General features: G+C 44.2%; 1 pseudogene; it reads left to right on the top strand.

The window, feature by feature from the left end:
• The first annotated feature begins 16,993 nt into the window (after positions 1-16,993).
• LOC123790522 (interferon regulatory factor 3-like) lies at positions 16,994-17,925 on the top strand (annotated as a pseudogene).
• Positions 17,926-22,508: the final 4,583 nt, after the last annotated feature.

Genomic DNA, 22,508 nt, shown 5'->3' with positions numbered 1-22,508 from the left:
TCCTCCCTCATAGAACTTACATTCTGGAATGGATGAGGGGTAGATAAATTAGAATTATAATGGGAAGGGGGAAGATCCTGGAGGGCTTCATTGGCCACTTTAAAGATTTAACTTTCATTCTTTTTTTTTTTTTAAGATTTTATTTATTTATTTGAGAGAGAGCGAAAGTGAGAGAGATCACAGAGGGAGAGGGAGAAGCAGACTCCTGGCTTGGTGGAAAGCCAGACACGGGGCTCGATCTCAGGACCCTGGGATCCTGACCTGAGCTGAAGGCAGATGCTTAACCAACTGAGACACCCAGGCGCCACTTAACTTTTATTCTAAGAGACAGAAAGCCATTGGAGTGTTTTAAGCAAAGGTGGGGCATACACTAATGCAGACTTAAAAGGATCACCGTGGCGATCACACCAAGTATGAAGAAGGAGGGCATGAGTGAAAACAAAAGGCCAGTTAAGAGACCTTGGAAATGAGGAAAGAGGATGGTAGCTTGGTCCCTGGTGGTAGCTGTGAAAGTGGTGAGACATGGTCAGCTTCTCAATCTATTTCGAAGGCGAAGGCCAACAGGTGTTGCTGATGAATTGGACATGGGGTCGTATAAGGGAAGGAAAAATGGCGGAGAAGACGCCAACATTTTTACTTGAGCACCCAAAGGACAGAGTTGCTATTAATAGATACAGGGATACTGAGAGAAGAGCAAGTCTGGGGATGAAAGTCAGGAGCCTGTCTCCATCACATTAAATTGAAGTGCTAGACTTCTAAGCGGAGACATGGAGAAGACGTCTCAAGTTCAAAGACAACATCTGATTTGCAGGTATACATCAGCACCAATCTCAAAGAAAGAGCAGAAGAAGCTTCAGCCTCATGGATAACGAGGAGAGAGACACTCCGGCTGCCTTACTTTTCCTCTGTCATGTCCTCTTTCCATTTATAACTGTAATTGCCTGGCAAGGCAGAGAGCTCAGATGTGTTTTCTTCCAGTCTCAGAGGTAGATTCTATTTTCCAACAATCCTATCCAAGAATATTTTTTTAAAGAAAAAATTCCCAGTTTAAAGTTACACTCTAAAAATCCAAGAGAATATGAATGACCGCATGCCAAAAACCAGGAACAAACCTACTTATCAGGAACGAAGTTTCCTAGCCGAGACGTCTGGGGGGAAACCTGAAATTCCTGGGACGTACACAAGGAGGAGCAAGACAGGCACAGAGAGCAGCACCGGGGCGACAGGTGGCAGAGTAGGTGTCGATTCAGAAACCTGGTGGGTTTCATCAGCTGATGAATACTGAAATGCTCTGATGATTTTTCAGCTTAAAATAGGAACAATGAATATGGAGGGATCTTTTAAATGTTAATAGAAGCAGTATTAAAGAAGAAAATTGAACCTATTGTTTTGCAAACAGCTGGATCTACTAAAGCAAATTCGGTGTGTATTTCTGAGGGCTCCTTTCAAAATATGCTTAATTATAATAAGCAAAAACTCCAGGGAGGCACACTATAGGGAAAAGACCTAGGGATTAGGAATCAGAAGATCTGGCTTCCAGCTCCAGCTCTACGGCAAATCCCTGACTTCTGAAAGCCACATTCTAAAATGCAGGGTCTAAAATCAATCACGCTGTTGTAAAATGGAAGAAAGACAATGTGCGTAGTAACGATGGATGCAGAAGCACTGAGAGCTACGACTTGCAGACACCGGACTAGGTCCCTGAGGGGCGCTGTTGTAAGGCGTCCTCACCCGGGAGATATCGGAGGTTAAGGTTGAGAGCTTTGGAAGATAAGAGTGCGGATTCAAATCCCAACTCTGAATGACCGTGAGTAAGTTACTCACCATCTATCTCTGCACTCAGTTTCCTCATCTGCAAAACAGGGATTACAGTGCTTCTTATTTTATTAAGAACTTATCAAGAAGATTAAATGTGCCATTAGATGTGAAGCACTTAGCACAGTGCCCAGCACGTAACAAGTACTCAATAGTTACTAGCCTTTATTGCTATCATGTATCATTCTTGTAAGGCCATGGAGGTGTGTAGACTTGATGACTGTCATGTAATCGCTGTCAAATTAGAGTGAATGAATAACTCGTCCAAGGTCACATTGCTGGTAAGTAACAAACATCACCAGTAAGTAGTTAAGAACGTGGAAGTGTTATTTGTTCTTTGTTTTTTTAAAGATTTTATTTATTTATTTGACAGAGAGAGACAGCCAGCGAGAGAGGGAACACAAGCAGGGGGAGTGGGAGAGGAAGAAGCAGGCTTCCAGCAGAAGAGCCTGATGTGGGGCTTGATCCCATAACGCTGGGATCACTCCCTGAGCGAAAGGCAGACGCTTAACGACTGAGCCACCCAGGAGCCCCTAATTATTTGTTTTTTGCATTTGGAGGGGATTGTGGGGTCTCTTTTTCTCCCTAACTTTGAACTCTCTCCAGGCACAAGGCTTCCCCCCATTCTGTTCCTCAGCAGGCATGCTATTAACTTCCATCTCTGCAGCTACTTCTATCCGAAAATCCACTTTTCACTTCCATGTCACATTTTCAGAGAAGTCTTTCCCATTAACCTAAAAGTCCTCACTACTCCCATCTGAGAGTCCTATTAACATTACCCTGATTTATTTTCTTTACAGAAGTTATTAGTTAACTTGCTCATCCGGTTGTTGCCTATCTCTTCCTACCAGAATGTAAGCTCCTTGAGGGCAAGGATTTTGACTGGCTTCTTAACCTTTCCATTCGCAGTGCCCAGAATAGTGCTTAGCACATAGCAGATGCCCAGTAAATGAAAGATGAACAAATGACTGATAACAATTCTCGCCACCTATCTGAGCCTTCTCACCCTGATTTCATTTTATGTATATAAATCCTTTTCAGTTAGTCTTCTGTCTTAGATTCATGAGCAAATGACCAAAGAGTTGGGATAAATACTCCTGCTCCTTTACTGCCCTCTCCTGTGAATTTACAAGGCTAACAGGACAGTACAATCAGACAAGATTTTCTCCTCTCCTGGAGGCTGGTGCTAAATTGTGAGGATTAATGAGATTCCCATTGCTCTCACTCATTCTAAGTGTCATGCCAAGGCCGAACCAATACTGAGACTCATATTGTACATAGGAGTTCATTTCATTCCTACGCTGTTGTACCTGCAAGCAGAGTCTCTGTCAAGTTTGTTTTAATAACAGGGTTCCAGAGGGAAAATGCCAACTGAATTCATTACTAAAATAAATCGAAACTACACAAGCAGACTGGAGGGCAAGAGACATCCAAGAAACTTTATCTTCTCAAACTCGGGGGCCGATCATAAATTGACAGCCGCTGAAACACTTGCTCTCACTGGAAGATCAGATCTTCCTGGTCAGCACCCCCAGACCATGGCTTGACCTTTGTGGATCTAAATTAGTCTCTCCATTAACCAAGCAAAGAGGATCTTGTTGCCCAGAGATGTGTATTTTCCTTCTTGACAATAATTTCCCCACCGTCCATAAAAACAGGGGATTGATAATGACATAATAATCTACAACCTACCACCTCCATACTAACCTCTGTTGAAAAGCCTTGGGTACAGTGCTGACGATAAGTATACTTACTATCTACACGCTAATGGGGGAAAGGGCACAAAACACATATAAATCAATTCATTATAAATTGTGAGAAGTGCTACGGCTGAGACCAAGGGACCTACTTTAAGATTTAAACTAATATTGAAAGGATAAGAAGGTAAGCCATGTGAGGGGGTGTGTGTGTGTGTGTACATGCACGTGTCCATCAATAGCCACATTCCCATTCTGTGGATGAGGAAACCAAAGCTCTGGGAGGTTAAACTTCCTGCCCTAAATCACTCACTTATTACAAAACAGGTTTTTTTTTTAATTGAAGTATAATTAACATAAAGTGTTATATTAGTTTCACGTGTACAATACGATTCAAAATTCCACACATTTCTCAGTGCTCATCAAGATAAGTGTACCCTTATTCCTGCTTATCTATTTCACCTATCTGCCCACCCACCTCCCCTCTGGTAATTACCAGGGTGTTCTCTGTATTTAGAGTTTGTTTTATTTTTGTCTCTCCTTTTTTTTCTTTTTTGTTCATTTGTTTCTTAAATTTCATATATGAGTGAAATCATCTGGTATTTGCCTTACTCTGACTGACTTATTCACTTAGCATTATACACTCCAGGTCTACCCATGCATGTTGTTGCAAATGGCAAGATTTCATTCTTTTTATGGCCAATAACATTCCAGTGTGTGTGTGTGTGTGTGTGTGTGTGTGTGTGTGTGTGACATCTTTTTTATCCATCATCTGTCAGTGGACACTTGAGCTGCCATATTTGGCTACTGTAAATAATAACACAATAAACATAGGGGAGCATATATCTTTTTGAATTAGTGTTTCTGTTTTCTTTGGGTAAATAGTAGTGGAATTACTAAAATAATTCTACTTATAATTTTTTTAAAGGAAACTCCATATTTGTTTCTACACTAAATTGCATTCCCACCAACAGTGCATGAAGGCTCCTTTTTCTCCACATCTTTGTCAACACTTGTTATTTCTTGTGTTTTTGATTGTAGCCATTATGACAAGTATAAGATGACATGTTATTGTGGTTTTGATTTGCATTTCCCTGATGATGAGCGGTGTTCAGCATCTTAGCATCTGTCTGTCGGCCACCTCTATGTCTAAGAAAGGGTTTTGAAAGCCATTCAGTCTAGCTCCAAGTTGCAAGGTTCTATGGCATTTCTTGCTTAAATCAGAGAAGACGAAGGGCTGACACTTAATTAGGGAAAGAGGTTGTTTCTTGGGTGTCCCCTGCACATTGTGGTGATTGCTGAGTGAGGTTGCTGGGTTAGCCAAAGTAGCAGCTGTGGGTTTACAGTTTGGAAAAGACCTGGCTTAGTAACAGAAAGGAGGTAGGAGGAAAGGGAGACTGAAATGAAACGAAGACAGTATGGTCAAGAAAAGCTCTACGTGGAGAAAACGTGACTGCCAAGAGACCTAAGGAAACAGATATGAGATAAAACATTAGAAAGAATGAACGTGAGATAGCCAATTCACTCCTCCCCTGAGAGTACCCTCTGGGCTGTACTTAGATACTGGCTGAATTTCAAAGGCTATTTCTGAACTCCCCCTCCGATCCCATAGCCAGCCTATTTTGTCCCATTCTCTCCTTTATTTACTCAAAATGCTCAAACTGTTATTGCAATGCAAGGCACTGACAACACAAAGATAAATGAAGTGGTCGGTGACTGGTCTTGTCTAAAAGGGGTTCACTTCTGGGGTGCCTGGGTGGCTCAGGTGGTTAAGCGTTTGACTCGATTTCGGCTCAGGTCATGAACGCAGAGTCAGGAGATCAAGCCCCATGTCAGGTTCTGCGCTGAGCGTGGAGTCTGCTTAAAATCCTCTCTCTTCCTCTGTCCCTCCTCCCTCCCCCTGCATGCTCTCTCACATACATACATACATACATACATACATACATACATAGGGTTCACTTCCGACTCCTCAAGCTGGCCAGCAAGTGCTCAAGCCAGGGGCCCTAATGAGTTTTACCAACGTTGGTTGTAAGTGTTGCCTCGGGCATTATGCCATCTCTAAAAGTAAAAAAGTGAGTAACAGCATTCTACTCACCAGAGCTCAGGGCCTAGTGAAGGAAACAAATGGGTCAGTGGATAGTTACAACCAAGAGGGGCAACAGTTGTGGGAAAGAGAAGTGTCAGAGGTCGTGGAAGCTGAATGGAGGGTTCTTATACCTGACCAGGAGTCAGGAAGGCTTCCTGGATGAAATGTGCCTTCTTTGGTTCATTCAGCAAATAATTCCAGAGCCCCTGTTATGTGTCAGACATTGCCCTAGGTGATGAAGATACAGTGATGAACAATAAACCTCTGACATCCCAGAGGGAGGAGAAGACAATGAACAAATAATAGGCAAATAAATCATTTAAGCAATCTGACAGATGGTGTTAGGTGTTGTGAAGAACGCAGAGCAGAGTGAAATGAAGGAGAGGACAGGCAGGGAAGCTACTTTAGAGTGCGTGGCAGCAAAGGCACCCAAATATCAAGACAAGCCAGCCATGTGAAGACCTGGAGGAAGAGCATCCAAGACTGAAGCCAGGGCAGAGGCCCGCAGCGGGGACAAGCGTGGCCTCTTCAGGAAACTGGAGGAAGGCCCGTATGAGTAGAATAAAGTGGCTAAAGACAGAGCGGACAAACAGGAGATGAGGTAGGAGATATAAACAGGGCCAATTCCCAAGGGCCTGGTACAGATTTGGAATTTCATCCATAGAGCAATGGGAAGCCACTGAAAGAGTTTAAGAAAGATACTGATATGCTCTGACTCACATTTTTAAAATGTAACTTTGGTCAACTGAATTGTTCAGCACCCAAGATTGTAAGCATTTATCTTTTTTCTAAATAAACTTTTTATTTTGTAATAATTTTAAATTCTTAGAAAAGTTACAAAAATAGTACAGAGACTTCTTATACTCTTCACCCAGTTTCTCCTGTTACCGTCTTACATAACCGTGGTACATCCAGCACAACGAAGACAATGATGCTCGTGGATTGCCACCAACTAAACTACAAACTTGATTAGAATTTTACCTGTTTTGCCACCAGTGCTCTTTTTCTGCTTCAGGATCCAACTCAGGAGAGCATGCTGCATTTAGACCCAGCCTCTTTTAAATATTCTTTCTGTATTTGAGGAAATACCTCAAGCTAGCAAAAGCTAGAATCAGCTTCCTGGTTTGTCATGAGAAGCCCTGACAGATAAGGGGTAACGGTGGGCTCAGGCAGGCTACTTCTGGAGTTACCTGGAGTCACTTAGGCAAGCCATCTAGGCAAGGGATGGAGGAGCCTCCCCAAAAGAATGGGCTGGGAGTCAGTTTAGTCAATATAGTCACATCTATTACTGTCACCTCACAAAATAAGGGTAATTTTAATACCTCCAAATTAGGAAGAACACAGGCTCAGAATAGGCATTATTTCTACACTGAATAAATTAAGCTTTATGACAAAACTAAAACAATGTCCTAAATTTTCTTATTTTTGTCTGAGAAGAATGACATTTTATTTGGACATATACCTATCCAGCCCCACAGAGTTTCATTTGGGGACAGCTGCCTCAAAAAACCAAACCAAAACAAACCAAACCAAAACAAAACAAAAACCAAAAAACCTATGTGGGAATGCAAACTGGTGCAGCCACCCTGGAGAACAGTACGGAGGGTCCTCTAAAAGTTAAAAACAGAACTACCCTATAATCCAGCAACTGCACTACTAGGTATTTACCCAAAGGCTACAAAAATACAGATTTGAAGGGGTACATGCACCCTGATGTTTACAGCAGCATTACCTACAATAGCCAAACCATGGAAAGAGGCCAAAAGTCCACCAACAAGGAATGGATAAAAAAGATATGGGACACACACACACACACACACACACTGGACTATTACTCAGCCATCAAAAAGAATGAAATCCAGCCATTTGCAACGATGTGGGTGGAGCTAGAGTATATTACACCAAGCAAAATAAGTCAGAGAAAGACAAATACCATATGATTTCACTCGTATGTGGAATTTAAGAAACAAGACAGATGAACATGTAAGAAAGGTGGAAAAAGAGAGAGTGAGGGAAACAAACCATAAGAGACTCTAAACAACAGAGAACAAACTGAACAAACTGAATAAAAGATGGAGGGAGTGGGTGGGGGGTGGGCTAGATGGGGGATGGGTATTAAGGAGGGCAGTTGTCCTGTTGAGCACTGGGTGTTATACGTAAGTGATGAATCACTGAATTCTACTCCTGAAACCAATATTGTACTGTATGTTAACTTGAATTTAAATAAAAATTTAAGGAAAAAGAAAGCATAGAAAAAACCCAATTAAACCTGTGGATTTGTAAAATTATAATCACTTCATCAGCAAACACTTCCTGAAGACCTTGTATAACTTCAGGCACTATGCTACCCTCTTGAGACAGATGTTTTCTGACCTACTCAAGCCTGTAGCCTGTGTGGACATCAGAAGAGTCCTGATTTGAGAAGCATGCTATGGACCGAGAAAGACCAAATAACTAATTGCAGAACCTGTTCAGAGATTTATTACTAAGCCGATGGAGAGGGTGATTAAAGGCAACGAGACACTGATGTGCTGGCTGTAAAATGAGCACAACAATTGGGAGTGCCTGGCAGGAGATCCTATCTGGGATGGGAAGGGTGGCCACTCCTCTTCTTGGGAAAAAGCCTCCTGAGAGAGGCGAGGTTTCCAGCATAATTTAATCAGAGGAAACAAGCTTTGAGGCAACTTCAGTTGTGTCCACACCTAACATGCAGCCGTCTTTCTTTAGTGCAGTATCTCTTCCCTACTCTTTCTTGATCATGGCAGTAGGTCTAAACAGGGATTCAAAGGTTAGAAAACCTCTTGCTAGGAGATCTCGGACCAGAAGATAAAAATCTTGATTCTAGTCAGGATTAAAAAATTAATAACAAATATTATTGGGCTCCTTCAATATGCACAGCAGATTGAGACGAAGAGCCACTCGGCCGTCTCCTCCCCGGCATCACAGGTGAAGACCAGAGCGCACCAACCAGCCAAGTGATGCTGGGGCCACCAGAGCAGCTCTGCTCGCAGCCAGCCCTGAGTGTTCCGGGCAAAGCTAGGCCACTCACAGCTGGGCTTCTTGCTTCCTTTTCCAAATGCCGTAACCCGAGCAGCACTGGTTACTTTTAAGAGTGGCTGGGAGGCTTCTTGCATTAGGATCTTCCAAAGTGCTTAGTGAAGAAGGAAAAACGGTGAGTCCCTCTCCCAGGACTCTTGAATCCGAATTTCCAGAATCTGCATGTTAGATAAGCTCCCCAAGTGACACTGACCTATCTGAAACTTTGAGAACGGCTGTCCTAAGGGCCCACTACCGATCTTTGGATGGCCACGATGAGAGACAAGCGAAGGGACGATGCAGATGACTGGGAGAAGGTCTTGTAGGCCGTGACAGGTGGAGGCAAGAGCAGGGGTAATTCCCACTACCATTCCTGTGCCCTGCTTTGTATCCTTTTTCAGTAATCTCAAATGGTCTGCGGCTGCTCTGTAAACCCTATAGTTATTGTTAACTCATGGCTTGACCCTCCAAGGTTATTGTCCACCTTGATTCTCTAGAGCCCTTTGGGCTGAAAACTTCGAAAGCCAGATACTACTCTCAATACTGTCCAACTTTCACACAGAAGATTCCAGACAACCTCAAGCCAGTGAGTCCCACTGGTTAAGAGAGGCTCTAGAGGGGCGCCTGGGTGGCTCAGTCATTAAGCGTCTGCCTTCAGCCCAGGGCGTGATCCCAGGGTGCTGGAATCGAGGCCTGCATTGGGCTCCCTGCTCGGTGGGAAGCCTGCTTCTTCCTCTCCCACTCCCCCTGCTTGTGTTCCCTCTCTCGCTGGCTGTGTCTCTCTGTCAAATAAATAAATAAAATCTTAAAAAAAAAAAAAAAAGAGAGAGAGGCTCTAGAATCTAGACACTCAGAGGGCTTTGTCTTTGGACATCTTGTGCCTCAGCTTCCTCCTCTGTACAGTGGGTTTACTACCAGAACCCGCCTCACCAGAGTGCTGTGAGCAGCAAATGAGAGCATCTGTTCAAACTCTCAGAGTGTGCCTGGAACACAGTTCATGTGTGATAAATGTTACTTTAAATGTACAACCAGTCAAAACTACTGCCCCCCCCATGGGGAAGTGCCCACAGCACACTCGGCTGACACAAGAGTCACCATTGAGGGGTGGGGAAAAAAAAGGAAGATGAGCTTATTCACAGAGAACTGATGATGCTGTGTGGAGAATTCAAAGAGCTGTGCATGGCTGTGTGAGAGCGACGGAGGAGAGGAAATGGGGGGGCACTGCTCAGAGCCCCTGCTTGTGCTGGGGTGGAAATCATGTATGATGCAAAAGGTAAAGGAGGGAAGTGAGAAATCCATTGTGCGTCAGTCTGTCATCCTGGATGAGCAATAGAGATCATAAGAATTCTCAAGACCAGGCTGCATCATTAGATGAAGAATAAAAAGGCTTATTATTAGCGGAAATTGATGCTTTGTGAAAGCAGAACTTTTAGAACTAAGAGAATCAGACTGACATTTTGTGAAGCTGGGAAAGTGCGTTTCAATCATGATCGGTTACAGGCCTTGGGGTCTTTTGTTTTATTGTTCTCTTGTCCCATTTTCTCCCCCAGGCTCCAGACTGAACCCTGGGGGGTGAGGAGAGTATGAAAAAGCTCTTGAAGGGACGGATTAGGGAGGGGGGAGGATTTCTTGTCCAGGAAACACACACAATCTATATTCTGAGGCTTTATTTGAACTGCTTAGAAAATACTTCAGAGGCAACCTTACACTTTTTGAAGGAGGCAATTCGGGGGGTGGAGAAGGGCATGGATGTAACTATCAGACCAGGATTTAAACATAGTTCAAATGAAGGTGACTGACTGTGTTACCTTGGGGGAAATTACTTAACCCCTTGAACCTCAGTTTCCTCGTCTGTAAAATGGGGTGGAGATTAAAACCGACCTTACAGGATTCTTGTGAAAAATGAGTCAAAGTAAGCATAGGATGGTGCAGAGCAAGCCCTCAGAGAAAGGGCACTCTTCCTCATCGATGTCACTGTTGTCACCATTCCTAAGAGGTTATGGGAGCAACAAAGGAACCCAGCAAAAAATTAAGCTGTTCCCTGGCTTGGAATCATAGAAACCTTCAGAAAATACACAGATCACCCGTTTCAACCCTAATAACAAGCGGAGCCATCACCAGATTTATTTGGTAAATTTCCTGTCTTTTTTGAGAAAGCAATTATTTCCAGAGCTGGAAGTCCCTAGAGTTCACATCTCGTTTAAGTTACAGAATGGTTCAAGACAGACCGATTCTCCACAGATTTTGCCTCCTGCCCCCACCCCATCCCATCACCAGCAACCAATTCCTGAGTCTCCTTTCTTCCCCAAAGTTGACCTCCCAAGGCACAAATGGCTCAGGAAGGAACAATTCCTATTGTTCTTTCTCAGGTGTTCCTGGTTTTTTTAGCCCCAAGTATTGGTGTTTCCATGTTCCGGTTTGTGGACTGCTTTGAAGATATTTTAGAAAGAGAAGAGGTGTGAGAATGAGAGTAAATGTGCAGAAAATAGTCAAGGACCATGATCCAAAAAAGGAAAACACATCCTCCCACTCACTTACTCACTGAATCATTCTGTGAACTCTCATGGAATCCCCACTGCATGGCAGGCCCTGTGCTAAGAGCCTAGAAGTCCCCAGCCTGGAAGGTAGACAGCAATAAACAGCCATAGCAGTAGAGAGGGAGGGGCACCTGTCTCACCCTCAGGTTTGGCCCAGTGACGCTTTCTGGTAAGATTACTGGACTTGTGTCCTGTGAACCGGCCTCAGAAGTATGTAGTGATATCCCAAGATACCTCTGCGTCCCACAAATGGCTCCATGCCTGAACTCCCTCGTTAGTCTTCATTTCAGAATACAAGACCATCCCTTCACTGAATGCCAGAAGACTACATCATCAGCCACACCAAAACCACTCTCCTTAATTCCCTTAACAGAACTTAAGAGATTACAAAACATTTTTATGTTTATTATCTGTTGGTAGGACAGGTAGTTTTGTCCCCATTTTATACATGAGGACATTAATTAGCCTGTGGCCTCACATTTCTTTTTATTAACGTGTCAAGTTTTTATTTAAATTCTGGTTACTTAACATGTAGTGTAGTATTGGTTTCGGGAGAATTCAGTGACTCATCACTTCCATACAACCCCCAGTGCTCATCAACACAAGTGCCCTTCTTAATCCCCATCACACATCTAGCCCATCCCCTGCCCACCTCCCTCCATCAACCCCCAGTTTGTTCTCTATCATTAAGAGTCTCTTAGGGCTTGTTTCCCTCTCTCTCTCTCTCTTTTTCCTTTCTCCTATGGCCTCACATCTCTGTGATGTGAGGTGGCGTGGGACTTGAACCCAGGTCTTCTGACTCCCATCTAGTGTTCCTCAAAGCCAGCAGGACCATCACTACTTCCTGGCACCTAAGGTGAAGGTACTCTTTCCTCCCAAAAACAGATACATCATGCTTCTGATGGAGAAAATGAACTTGAAATAGAGTTAACGTCCCACCCTGCATTCTTCAAAGAGCTCCAGGGAAGGAGGCTCTGAGAGTGCTGCCGCCCTCTGATGCTCACAGCAGAGACCGCCCAGTCCTGCGGGCACCGGGAAGAGGTCAGGGTCTCAGGGAACAGCTAGTAAAAATGACTGGTGCTTACCGGTTCCTGGGTGCTTACCACGTGGCCAGCAGCGGGCAGCAGGCTTCGGCTACATCACTCAAAGTCCCCCACCTCACCTGCCGCCACCCGTACAACCACAGTCCCTCCCACTGCCATTATTTAGGCATTTCTCCCCGCCCAGAGGGAAAACCCCAGGAACAATCCCCTCATCTACATTACTATCTACTACCCACCCACAAGTTTCTATAGGAATTGCCTTGTCATCCCATGGATGCTGTGGCCTCTATTAAAACACCACTCTGCATCCCGGGATGCTGTCTCCTGGGACGGCTAACAGACTTGGGTTCCCTTAGGGTCTCACTGTAAGCCTTGCCCCCAGCTGGCCGCTGAGCCACTGAGTGTCCCACATCTCCAGATGAGAAGAGATCCTTTAGCTCATGGCTCTACTCCCTGCCTCACAGGGACTGAGAAGTTCTGGGGGCCAGGCAGGGTCGGATTCCTCATAGAACCTTCCACTGTCCTTGTATTCCCATTTTTCCCCCAGGTCCCATGCAGAGGGCTCCTCCCTTTACTTGTAGTCCAAAGCTATATAAACAAATTGGGAAAAGTTGAAAAGCGAGGCCCCACACACCAAATGAACACTGCTGGAGAACTCTGTAAAAGTGACAGCTCAGGGAGGGCGTGCGGGAGTCGGTGCCAGCCCAGAACTCTTAAAAGGCCCCCCAGAGCAACAACAGCTGTCATTCACCCAGTCCTCACATGCTTACCTAATTATCCCTCACGAGTACCCTTTGAAATGAGTACTGTTACTGCCTTCAATGTAGATAAGAAAATGGAGTTCAGAAGGTCACTTGATGAGGTCACACCCCAAGCTACAAAATGAGGAGAGATGGGCCCCATCTCTCTGACCACAGAACCTAGACTCTGAACCCTCACATTCAACACGCAGCCCCACCCCTGGCTGTTTTTGAAGCTTTGCAGATCCAGGTAGCATTTCTTGCAACTCCAGTGCTCTGCTGAGCAATGACAAAGGCGCGTGTAAGTATTGGGTAGGAGGGTGGGAGGGAGGACGAGAAGCTGTTAATTTTAGATCTGTAATTCAGACTGCTCATTAAGTGGCACAGGTGTCACCATGCCCCTTATCTTGGCCATCCACCTTCCGAAATAAAAGAGTCAGGGCCTATGATTTCCTTAGTGGGAAGATCCTTCCGTCACATACTTAAAAACCCTGGGGATGATGAGACTTTTTATAAAAGACCAAAGGAGACTCTGGCATGTGGAAGTGTCCTGTCATTTTCCCCAATTTCCCTCAAACATGTCCTCAACACCTAGTAGAAAGCAACAGGAGAACATTTCAGAAATTTGTTTTTTGAGCCTGTCATGCCTCAAGGGGACCAGACTGATAAAACTGCCAATGGGTTCTTGTCAGTCTGGGCCCCTCATTCCTGCATCTGGGTCCCACAGATGTCCCTAGCAGAGCTGACTTGTAAATTTTTCACACCTAAAACACTAAATTCCTCCTCTTCCTCACTACCTTTTTTTTTTTTTTAAGATTTTATTCATTTATTGATGGGTGGGGGGAAGGGGCAGAGGGAGAGGAACAAGCAGACTCCGCGCAGAGTACAGAGCTCAACGCAGGGCTCGAGCTCACTACTCTGAGATCACAACCTGAGACGAAATCAAGAGTCAGACGCTTAACCAACTGAGCCACCCCGGCGCCCCCCCCACTACTTTGATCAGTTCTACATAAATTGAAAATTAAGTAATTATTTCACATAGTCAAAATAAGGACACTAAAATTAGAATTCTGCCCAGCTTGTCCTATCTATAAGATTGCCCCTGCCCCAAAAGACAGCGATGATAGTAGCTCACATCCATCTGGTGTTCAATGTGTGCCAGGCGCGGTTCTCCAAGTGTGGCCTGGGAATTGGTTCGAAATGCAAATTTTCAGGCCCCACCCCAGACTTACTGAATCAGAACCCCTGAGGACAACGGAGTCCTGCAATCTGTTTTAACAAGCTTTAAATGAATGATTCTGGTGCCTTCTGAAGTTTGAGAACCCTGCCTTACTTTACTGTGTCCTCACAAACACTTTAGAAGGTACAGGAACCTTGAGCATTACTGTTCCCATTTTATAGAGAAGGAATCTAAGTCTCAAAAGTATTGAGCCATCTGTCCAGAGTAAGTAGTAACACAAGGACTGGAATGCAGGTCATTCTGCTGCCCTAAATATGTTTCCCTACCAGAGAAAAGGACGCATGACAGAGAGTCAAGGAGACAAATGGCTAGTCCCCTGGAAACCAATTAAACGCAGCTTCAGTCCAGGGCTGGGAAAGAAATTAACATCTGTGGAACAGCAGTTAAATGCCAGTCATGATACATAAATACCTCATCTCATTTAATTCTCACAAAAGCTCATGCCAGGTAAGTATCCTGAAATCAGACCAGGTAAGGTAAGCAACTGTCACAAAGCAAGGTGCAGAGTAGAATCTGAATCCCACTCAGTCTGTCTCTAAAGTCCTCCCAGCCTTCCGGGAGCGCATACACATTCAGCATATTCACACGTGTCCTCGTGGCCAGGAGACCAGAAAACCAAGGCTGAATGCATATGCAGCAGCAAATGAGATCACCCTGCTCCAGGGGTGAAAAACCACCTTGACAGCAATTGTGTGGCTTTCACAGCGTCATCAATCACCCCGTCTGCTCCTCCCTCCTTTCTTCTGCTCTCAAACACCACAGACTTTTCCCTTTCACTTTCTGAGACAGGGAAGTCAAGTTCTCACCAAACTGAACATGCTTCTGCGCTTCCTATTAATTGAGTATTCATCTAGCTTTCCACGGAAGCAAGGCCCTTAGTGGGCAAGGACGCCAGCGATGATATGAAATACCAGTTGGAACCCTAGCGATAGTCAGGGAGGATTATCATAATATAATGGATGCCTTTAATCAGCTCCACACACAGAACACATACACACCCCCGAAACTGGTGTGGAATCTACCCGGAAACTTCGAAGCTGATGGCTTAATTAACTTGCAGGCTGTGTATATCATGTCATGAAATGTCTCTAAAATCTAAGAGCACAGGAAGGTATACAACTTGGAAACTACAGTTTCCCAGCCATCATTTCATAGAGGTTTGTTTGTTTGTTTTTAAGTTCATTTATTTTTAAATAATCTCTGCACCCAGCGTGGGGCTGGAACTTACCACCCAAAGATCAAGAGTCACATGCTCTCCTAAACTCAATTAGCTAGGTGCCCTTAGAGGCTTTTTGGTTTTGTTTAAGAAAAAAAAAAGTTACTTTCCCTTTTCACTTAAATACACAGTATTTTTCCCCTTAGTTCGTAAAATCGAAGAAACATAAAATGAAAACTCTGGACGAAAATATTTGTTGGCATAAATATATAAAACATCTCCAAAACCCCCCTAGCCTAAAACCTGCACATGGCTCTCAGCTGCTTTTAGCATGGAGCCCAGGCATCCCAGACTGCTTCATCAAGCCCTTGTGATCACGTGGCTGCCCACGCTCCAGTCCCGAAGCCTGACACGCCCGGCCCCAAACTCAGTGTTCACGCTATAGGGAATACAGGGTGTTCCCAGAAGGTTCCAGGGCCCTCACACCTGTGGGTCTCTCAGCATGGAACCCCGACTCAGCCCAGGTGCCACCTCTTCAGAGAAGTGTTCCCTGACTTCTAGGGGGAATCTCCCACCACACCATGTGCTGACCCTCCTCACACTACTTCTCACCCTATTTTGTGATCACCTATTTACTTCAGTCACCTTACAAGTCGCAAGCTCCAGTGAAGGTACCTGTGGCCTAACACCGTCCACGCACGTAGTAAACACTCCAAACACCTTTGTTGAATGAACGAGTGAATGAGTAAATTAATAAATGATAAGCCCTTATGCATTTCCCCACAAGCTCCGGATAAACCAGGAGAGAGATGATTGTTCTCTCCCGACATCTTTAAGACGCTGTTTCCACTCCCAGAGGCTCCTCTAGTCCAACACGGTCAGAAGTATCTCAAGGCCCTACTCCAAAATATTATCTAGATGAGCCCATTATCATTATCTAGATATATCTAGATGAGCCTAGGGGTATCCACCGAATTCAAGCTTCTTGAGATCGGTGACAAAGCCAAAGGTAGGCCAACTCCCGGAACTGGTTCTAGTCTGAACTAATCTGGAAACTCACTTCGGTGCAGAACTTCTGAGCATAAGGCCAGTGTAAATGTGTTTTCAGCATTTGTATTTCCTATTACCAAAGCGGTTAGACAGAAAAGAAAGCCCCACCGTAACGCTCTGCTGTCCATAAGGGGCCCTGCAGCTACAACCTGGAGAGGTGCCAGGAGTCCAGAGACCGGGGTGGGCAGCCCGCGCCCCCACCCGACGCCGCGTGCGGGAAGGCCTGGGATCCTACCTGGCCGGGGAGCGGGACCGGGGCCGCACGCGCTCCGCATTCGCAGGTCTTGGACGCACCGCCGGCGGCGGGCTCCCGGCAAGAGCACGACGCCTCTCGCCAACCTGGGCCCAGACACGCCGGGCCTGCGCTCTGACCCGCCGACCCGGAAGGGCCATTTCCGGTCCGCCCTCCCCCGGAAGGGAGTGTAACGCTTGGCGGAGGACCAACCGAGGATCGTGGCGACCTGCGCGCCGCATCCACGAGTTTGTCATCTCAGGAGCTGGGGTCTTTACTGAGCAGGACTCCTCTCCAGACAACAAGGGCAGAGCCGTACCTCTGATACCCAGAGAACATTCAGGAGGAGTTACTGAGTGACATGGTTTTGGCCCCATTCCCAGGTGGGGGGTCCTCGAGCTTCGCTGTGGCCCCTGAGCACCCCTCTCAGCTCTTACTGAGCCCCTACTTGGGCATCTCTGCTATCTGCTGGAAGTCGGAACCCACTGAAAACCCACTGAGGCGGCCGTTGGGGCCAGAGGAAGGTGAGTGCCCGCGGAGGGTGGGAGGGGCTGGGGCCAGGGCTATGGGCCCCCCTCCACTTCTCAGTCTCTCCCTTTATGTCGCTGCTGCAGCGGCTCAGAGTGGAAGTTCGAGGTTCCCCCTTTTATCGCCTTTTCCTGGGACCGCCAGGTCTTCCAGCCAATTGTCTTCTGCTTTAGGGACCCATGGCTGGTGGGGTCAGAAGCAGGGCATAGGACTTGGCCTGGGCAGCTAAGACTGCCAGACCGGGGGTGTCCTTGACAGGGGCATAAGAGCCGCGTGAGGCTTGTACTGAGCTGCCTGAGGGCAGGGTGGGTGGGGAGGAGAAGCTAGTTCTGTGGAGGGTGGATCAGTTGCTCTAGGCCCAGAGGTTGGGGCACTGCCAGGTCTGCTGGGCTGCCAGCGAGAAGCTCCTTCCTGGCGGTGGTCACCGGCCAATGGTAAAGTCTCCAGGATTCTGAAAGGAAGCATGTTTGACCAGGGCCCTTTCCTGGCAGATCTGATGGTCTTTGTTGAAGGAAGTGGACACTCCCCAAGCTACACCCTCTGTTTCTTGGTGGGGCAGTCATGGCCCCAGGACCAGCTGTGGATCAAGGGGCTTGTGAGGCTCAAGGTTGTTCCCACGCAGCTCAGGGCCCTGCTAGATACAGCCCTGTTAGGGGATGCCTCCTTACTGGAGAGCACTGTCGACCTGCATGTTTCCAGCAGCCACCCACTCTCCCTTCCCTCCACCAGTACAAGGTCTACGTCCAGAACCTGGTGGAGGAGTGAATTTCTAAGTCACTGGGGAGGTCTGAGCCCTCACTCCTCATTGTATAGGTCCCTTGCCCCTCACCTTGACCAATAAACTGGTTCTTGCCATGGTCAAACAAACAAAAACACCCTCAAATATAAAGCAACATATAGATAGTACAATGGAAGACCATACTCTGATATTATCCCAAAATATGATTCGCCAAAGAGAACCATTGTAAGAGTGTTTTAGAGGTTGATAGACAGTGAGCCTGCAAGACAAATCCAGTTCACAGATGACCACTTCCAATATATTTTTTTAATATTTCTAATTGTTGCCACAAAATAAAAATCAGGAGGTTCATGTAGCTGAAATATTTTCATGGATCTTTCAAGGTGGCAGAGAAGTACATAGACTATCACAAAGTAGCATGAAAAGTACTATGATTTATAGGTTTTCAGGAAAAATCCAAAGATCTGCCAACTCATTAGCAAAGATTAGCTGAAGCTGAGTGGTGTCAGTTGCTTTCATGTAGGGTGTGTTCTCAAGGTAGTCACAGTCCCTACCTGACCCATTTCTAAAACCAGTCTGGCCCCCTTATGCGTTTGAGTTTGCAGTCTTTGATGTCTGTCCTTACAAAATGCTTCTGAAATATTATGACTGTTATGAGCACTGCCTACAGTCTTCCATTATATCCATGTCAGTGTATACAACTCTACCTATTTATTCCACTGTATGACTACATTATGGTACATAGAACCAGTCCTTTCCTGCTGGATATTTCGGTTAGCTCCACTTATCTTCAGTTACAAAGAGCAGAACAGTAAATACCCTTGTTTATATCTTTGCATATTTTGTAGGCATTTCTCTTGACTAAAATTCTTTTTTTTTTTTTAAAGATTTTTTATTTATTTATTCGACAGAGATAGAGACAGCCAGCGAGAGAGGGAACACAAGCAGAGGGAGTGGGAGAGGAAGAAGCAGGCTCATAGCAGAAGAGCCTGATGTGGGGCTCGATCCCAGAACGCCGGGATCACGCCCTGAGCCGAAGGCAGACGCTTAACCGCTGTGCCACCCAGGCGCCCCTCTCTTGACTAAAATTCTAAATGGGAAATTACTGAGTAAAAGGAACACACATTTAAAATTTCAATAGATAATGCCGAAATGGTGAATCTGGTTTAGAATCTAAGCCTCTTTTAGTCCCAAGCAAGAGACAAGGAGTGGTTGAGTTTGGAGAGTGGCATCAAGAGATGAACTGTCCACCATACTCCATACCCCAATACTCCTATTTTACCCCTAGCTAATGGCTACAAAGATAATATTGGAAATTTGCAATGGAGAACTAGACCTAGCAGGATACATCTATTTTAGAATTCTAGCTGAAAAGTTAATTCAGTCATAAATTGGGCATGAAAAAAAAATGAGGTAAAAAGTCTGGTTATACTTTTGAGATTCTTCATTTGTTATTAAAAACCAAAGGACTTTTTATCCAAACGTATTGACTAGTTTTTAGTTTTTTGGCATTTCTCATTATTTTATCTAAAAGGGAAGTGCCGCCTGTACTCCCCCCTTTTGTGTTTCAGGCTTACTTCCCTTTCTGTTTCTAATAGATTAACCTAATGTTACTGTGTGAAGACTGCTTATGTTTCCAAGATTTGGGCTCTCCTGAGTGGAAGTAAAGATAAAAATTTGCAATCAGAAGTGTAATAAAGTATTAATTAGATTATCCTCTTTTTTATGAAAAATGCAGCAAATGGGATGACTTGATGGCTAACAGTGCAGACTCCCTGGACATAATGCCTGAGTTCCCTAAACACTGGCTGGGGCAAAGCATAACCCTCTCTACACCTCTGCTTCCTCATCCATTAAGATGGGAGTAATAATAGGGTTATAGTTCCTTGCGCAGAATATGGCACAAAATAATGTTAATTGTTATTATTTATCCCAACATAATAGCCAACTCCACCCCCTCTTAAAGTTCTACAGGGTGCTGCAGTGCCCAAGACCAAATTAGCCTCTGGGCAGCTGCCCTGTGCATTGACAGTCATGTCATGGCCAAATCGGAATGAATAACTCCAGGAAAATAAACCAGGAGTTGGGCTCAGTTTTAAACTATACTTGAGATGCAACATGATAGATAATAAGAGGCCTGGTAAGAGAATAATAGCTGACCTTTACTGAGTACTTACTCTCTGTCACACTCTTTGAAGCATTTTATGAGCATTTTCTCCCTATATGCTCACAATAAGCCTATGCAGTAAGCACTGTTATTACCATCCCCGTTTTCCAGATGAGGAAACCAAGTACAGAGTGTTTAATCAACTTGCTCAAGGTCACAGTCTTATTGAATATGATGGCACAGACCTTCTGACTCCAGAGTTTATGGTCATCAGAAACAATTGCAGGACAAAGTAAATCACAGCTAGGACAAAAAGAGGAATTCAGATACTGTCAACTGGTATCTTTCAAGCAACTTGCATGCAGCAGACACTGTTCTAAGTGCTACCAGCACATATTAGGAAGTTTATTCCTTGTGGCAAGCTTGAGAAGTACATATTACTGATAGCACTTTTATGGATAGGCGTAAGTTGTTGAGTACCCAGGGTCACAGAACTGTTAGTGATAGAGGTGAGTTTCCAGAGCATTCCCAAGCTTTCTCCCTAGGAATGCAGTAAGAATTCCAAACACAAGTGAGTCATCCTCATCACTCAGCAAATATTTATTAAGCACTTACCGGTGTTAGGCACAAATGAACAATACAGGGATGGTTCCTGCACCATGAAACAGAGATTATGTGGAGGAGAGATACAATTTATAAGGCCGAATGAGTAAATAACATAATATTATATAATTAATATATAATTAGCACCATTACAGGGCCCAAGAAATGTCTAATTGATTTGACAAATGTTTATAGTAAGTTATAGGAAAATAATTCTAATTCTTTAAAAAAAAAAAAAAAAGAGGAAGGCATTTACTTCTCATGTATTTCATGTCCTAGAAGACCTACCTATTAAGAGACATCTAGGACTAATCAGGGTATTTAGGGAATTACTGAGTTTTGCAACTTTCCCACCTGTGATCAAAAGTATAAGATTGTGGTTACCCAATAGCCTATGCAAACTGTCAGCTTTTGTACAGACTTGCCCTGAGTTTAATAAGAATTAAGGTTGCATCCTGCTCATGGTTGTGAATCAAAACATTTACTGATTTCATCAGAAAGGAAACAGTAAAGGAAGAGAAGGAAGACCGGTTAGGAGTGAAGTGATCGCAGCCCTTTTGTTCTGTAAGGCACAGTATCTGGTGTGGATTAACATCTATGGACAGCAGTTTCGGAGCTTTGTAATTTGTTTTTCTTTGTAATGGCTGTCTTATCAATGGTAATGCATAGGGTATTAGTGTTATAGGATTTAACTCCCCCTTTTGTAAATGTTTTAGTAAATCTATAGTGATTTAAGCTATCTTCATTATCTTTGAAAATTTTACACCAGTAACATGTTCATTGTAGAAAAATTAGAAAAACATGTGAGCAAAGTGAAAAAAATTAAATGAAATCAACTAATAAGTCCAGAGGCCAGAAATAACTGTTGCTGACATTTTGGCCTACATTCTTCTAGTCTCAATATTATATATCTTTGTATTATTATTAAATAACTTGGGCTCATACAGCTTTTAAGTTTCTGTATTCAGTTAATTATGAATGTCCTTCATGTCATTAAATGTATATCTCCACTATCATTTTTGATAGTTGTATAGTATTTGTGTGTGTGTGTGTGTGTGTGTATCGCTGTTTATTTACCCACTCTGTTGTTGAACATTAAGAATGTTTTTAACATTTCACTATTACAAGTAATTATATGAGGAACATGGTTGGGTATATATCTATTACATTAGTATAAATTTCTAAAAGTAGTATTTCAGGGTCAAAGGGCGGGGATGTATTTGTAAGGTTTTGAATATATAGTTTTTAGTGGTTTCCTTTTTTTTTAACTTTTTATTTTGAAATAATTATAAACACAAGAAGTTGCAAAAATGGTACAAAGAAGTCCCTTACATCCTGTAACCAGCTTCCCCCAAAGGAATCTTATATATATTACAGTATAAACACTAGGAAGTTGACATTCGCATAATCCAATAAGGTACTAGACTTTACTTGGATTTGACCAGCTGAATTATTTTTTAAACTGAATTATTTTTTTAACATTAATAGAATGGTAGGATGCATTCTTCCTTTCCTGCTTTCTCTCCTCACACAACTGCCTTTAGAATTCCTTTCTAATCTTGTAGAGGAAAGAATAAAACTATGTTTAGTAGATTATTGTCTTCTGTTGAAAATGAAGAGGAAGAAACCCAAGTGAGAGTCCCTCACAGATGCACAGGTGGTGAAGCACCATTTATGGCACAGAAGATGGTAGGGTCCTGCCCTTCTTCAGGTTCTTCACGGTTATTGTAATTCATTTATGCTAAACTAGAACAGAGTTTCTCAAAGCCTGGGGTACCCCCAACAAAATAGTTATCACAGACTCACACAGTAAGAAAGTTACCGCTTTTCCTTCCCTCCTCTGATTACAGCAAGGAGAAAGCCTCAGTACATGTCTATGGCGAACAGCATAAAGAAAGG

This window comes from Ursus americanus, chromosome 5 (assembly GCF_024610735.1).
Source record: "Ursus americanus isolate L20-20 chromosome 5, mUrsAme1.1.p, whole genome shotgun sequence".
In the NCBI taxonomy this organism is placed as follows: Eukaryota; Metazoa; Chordata; class Mammalia; order Carnivora; family Ursidae; genus Ursus; species Ursus americanus.
The sequence above is the reverse complement of the archived record's forward strand: the minus strand, read 5'-3'. Positions and strand labels throughout refer to the sequence as shown.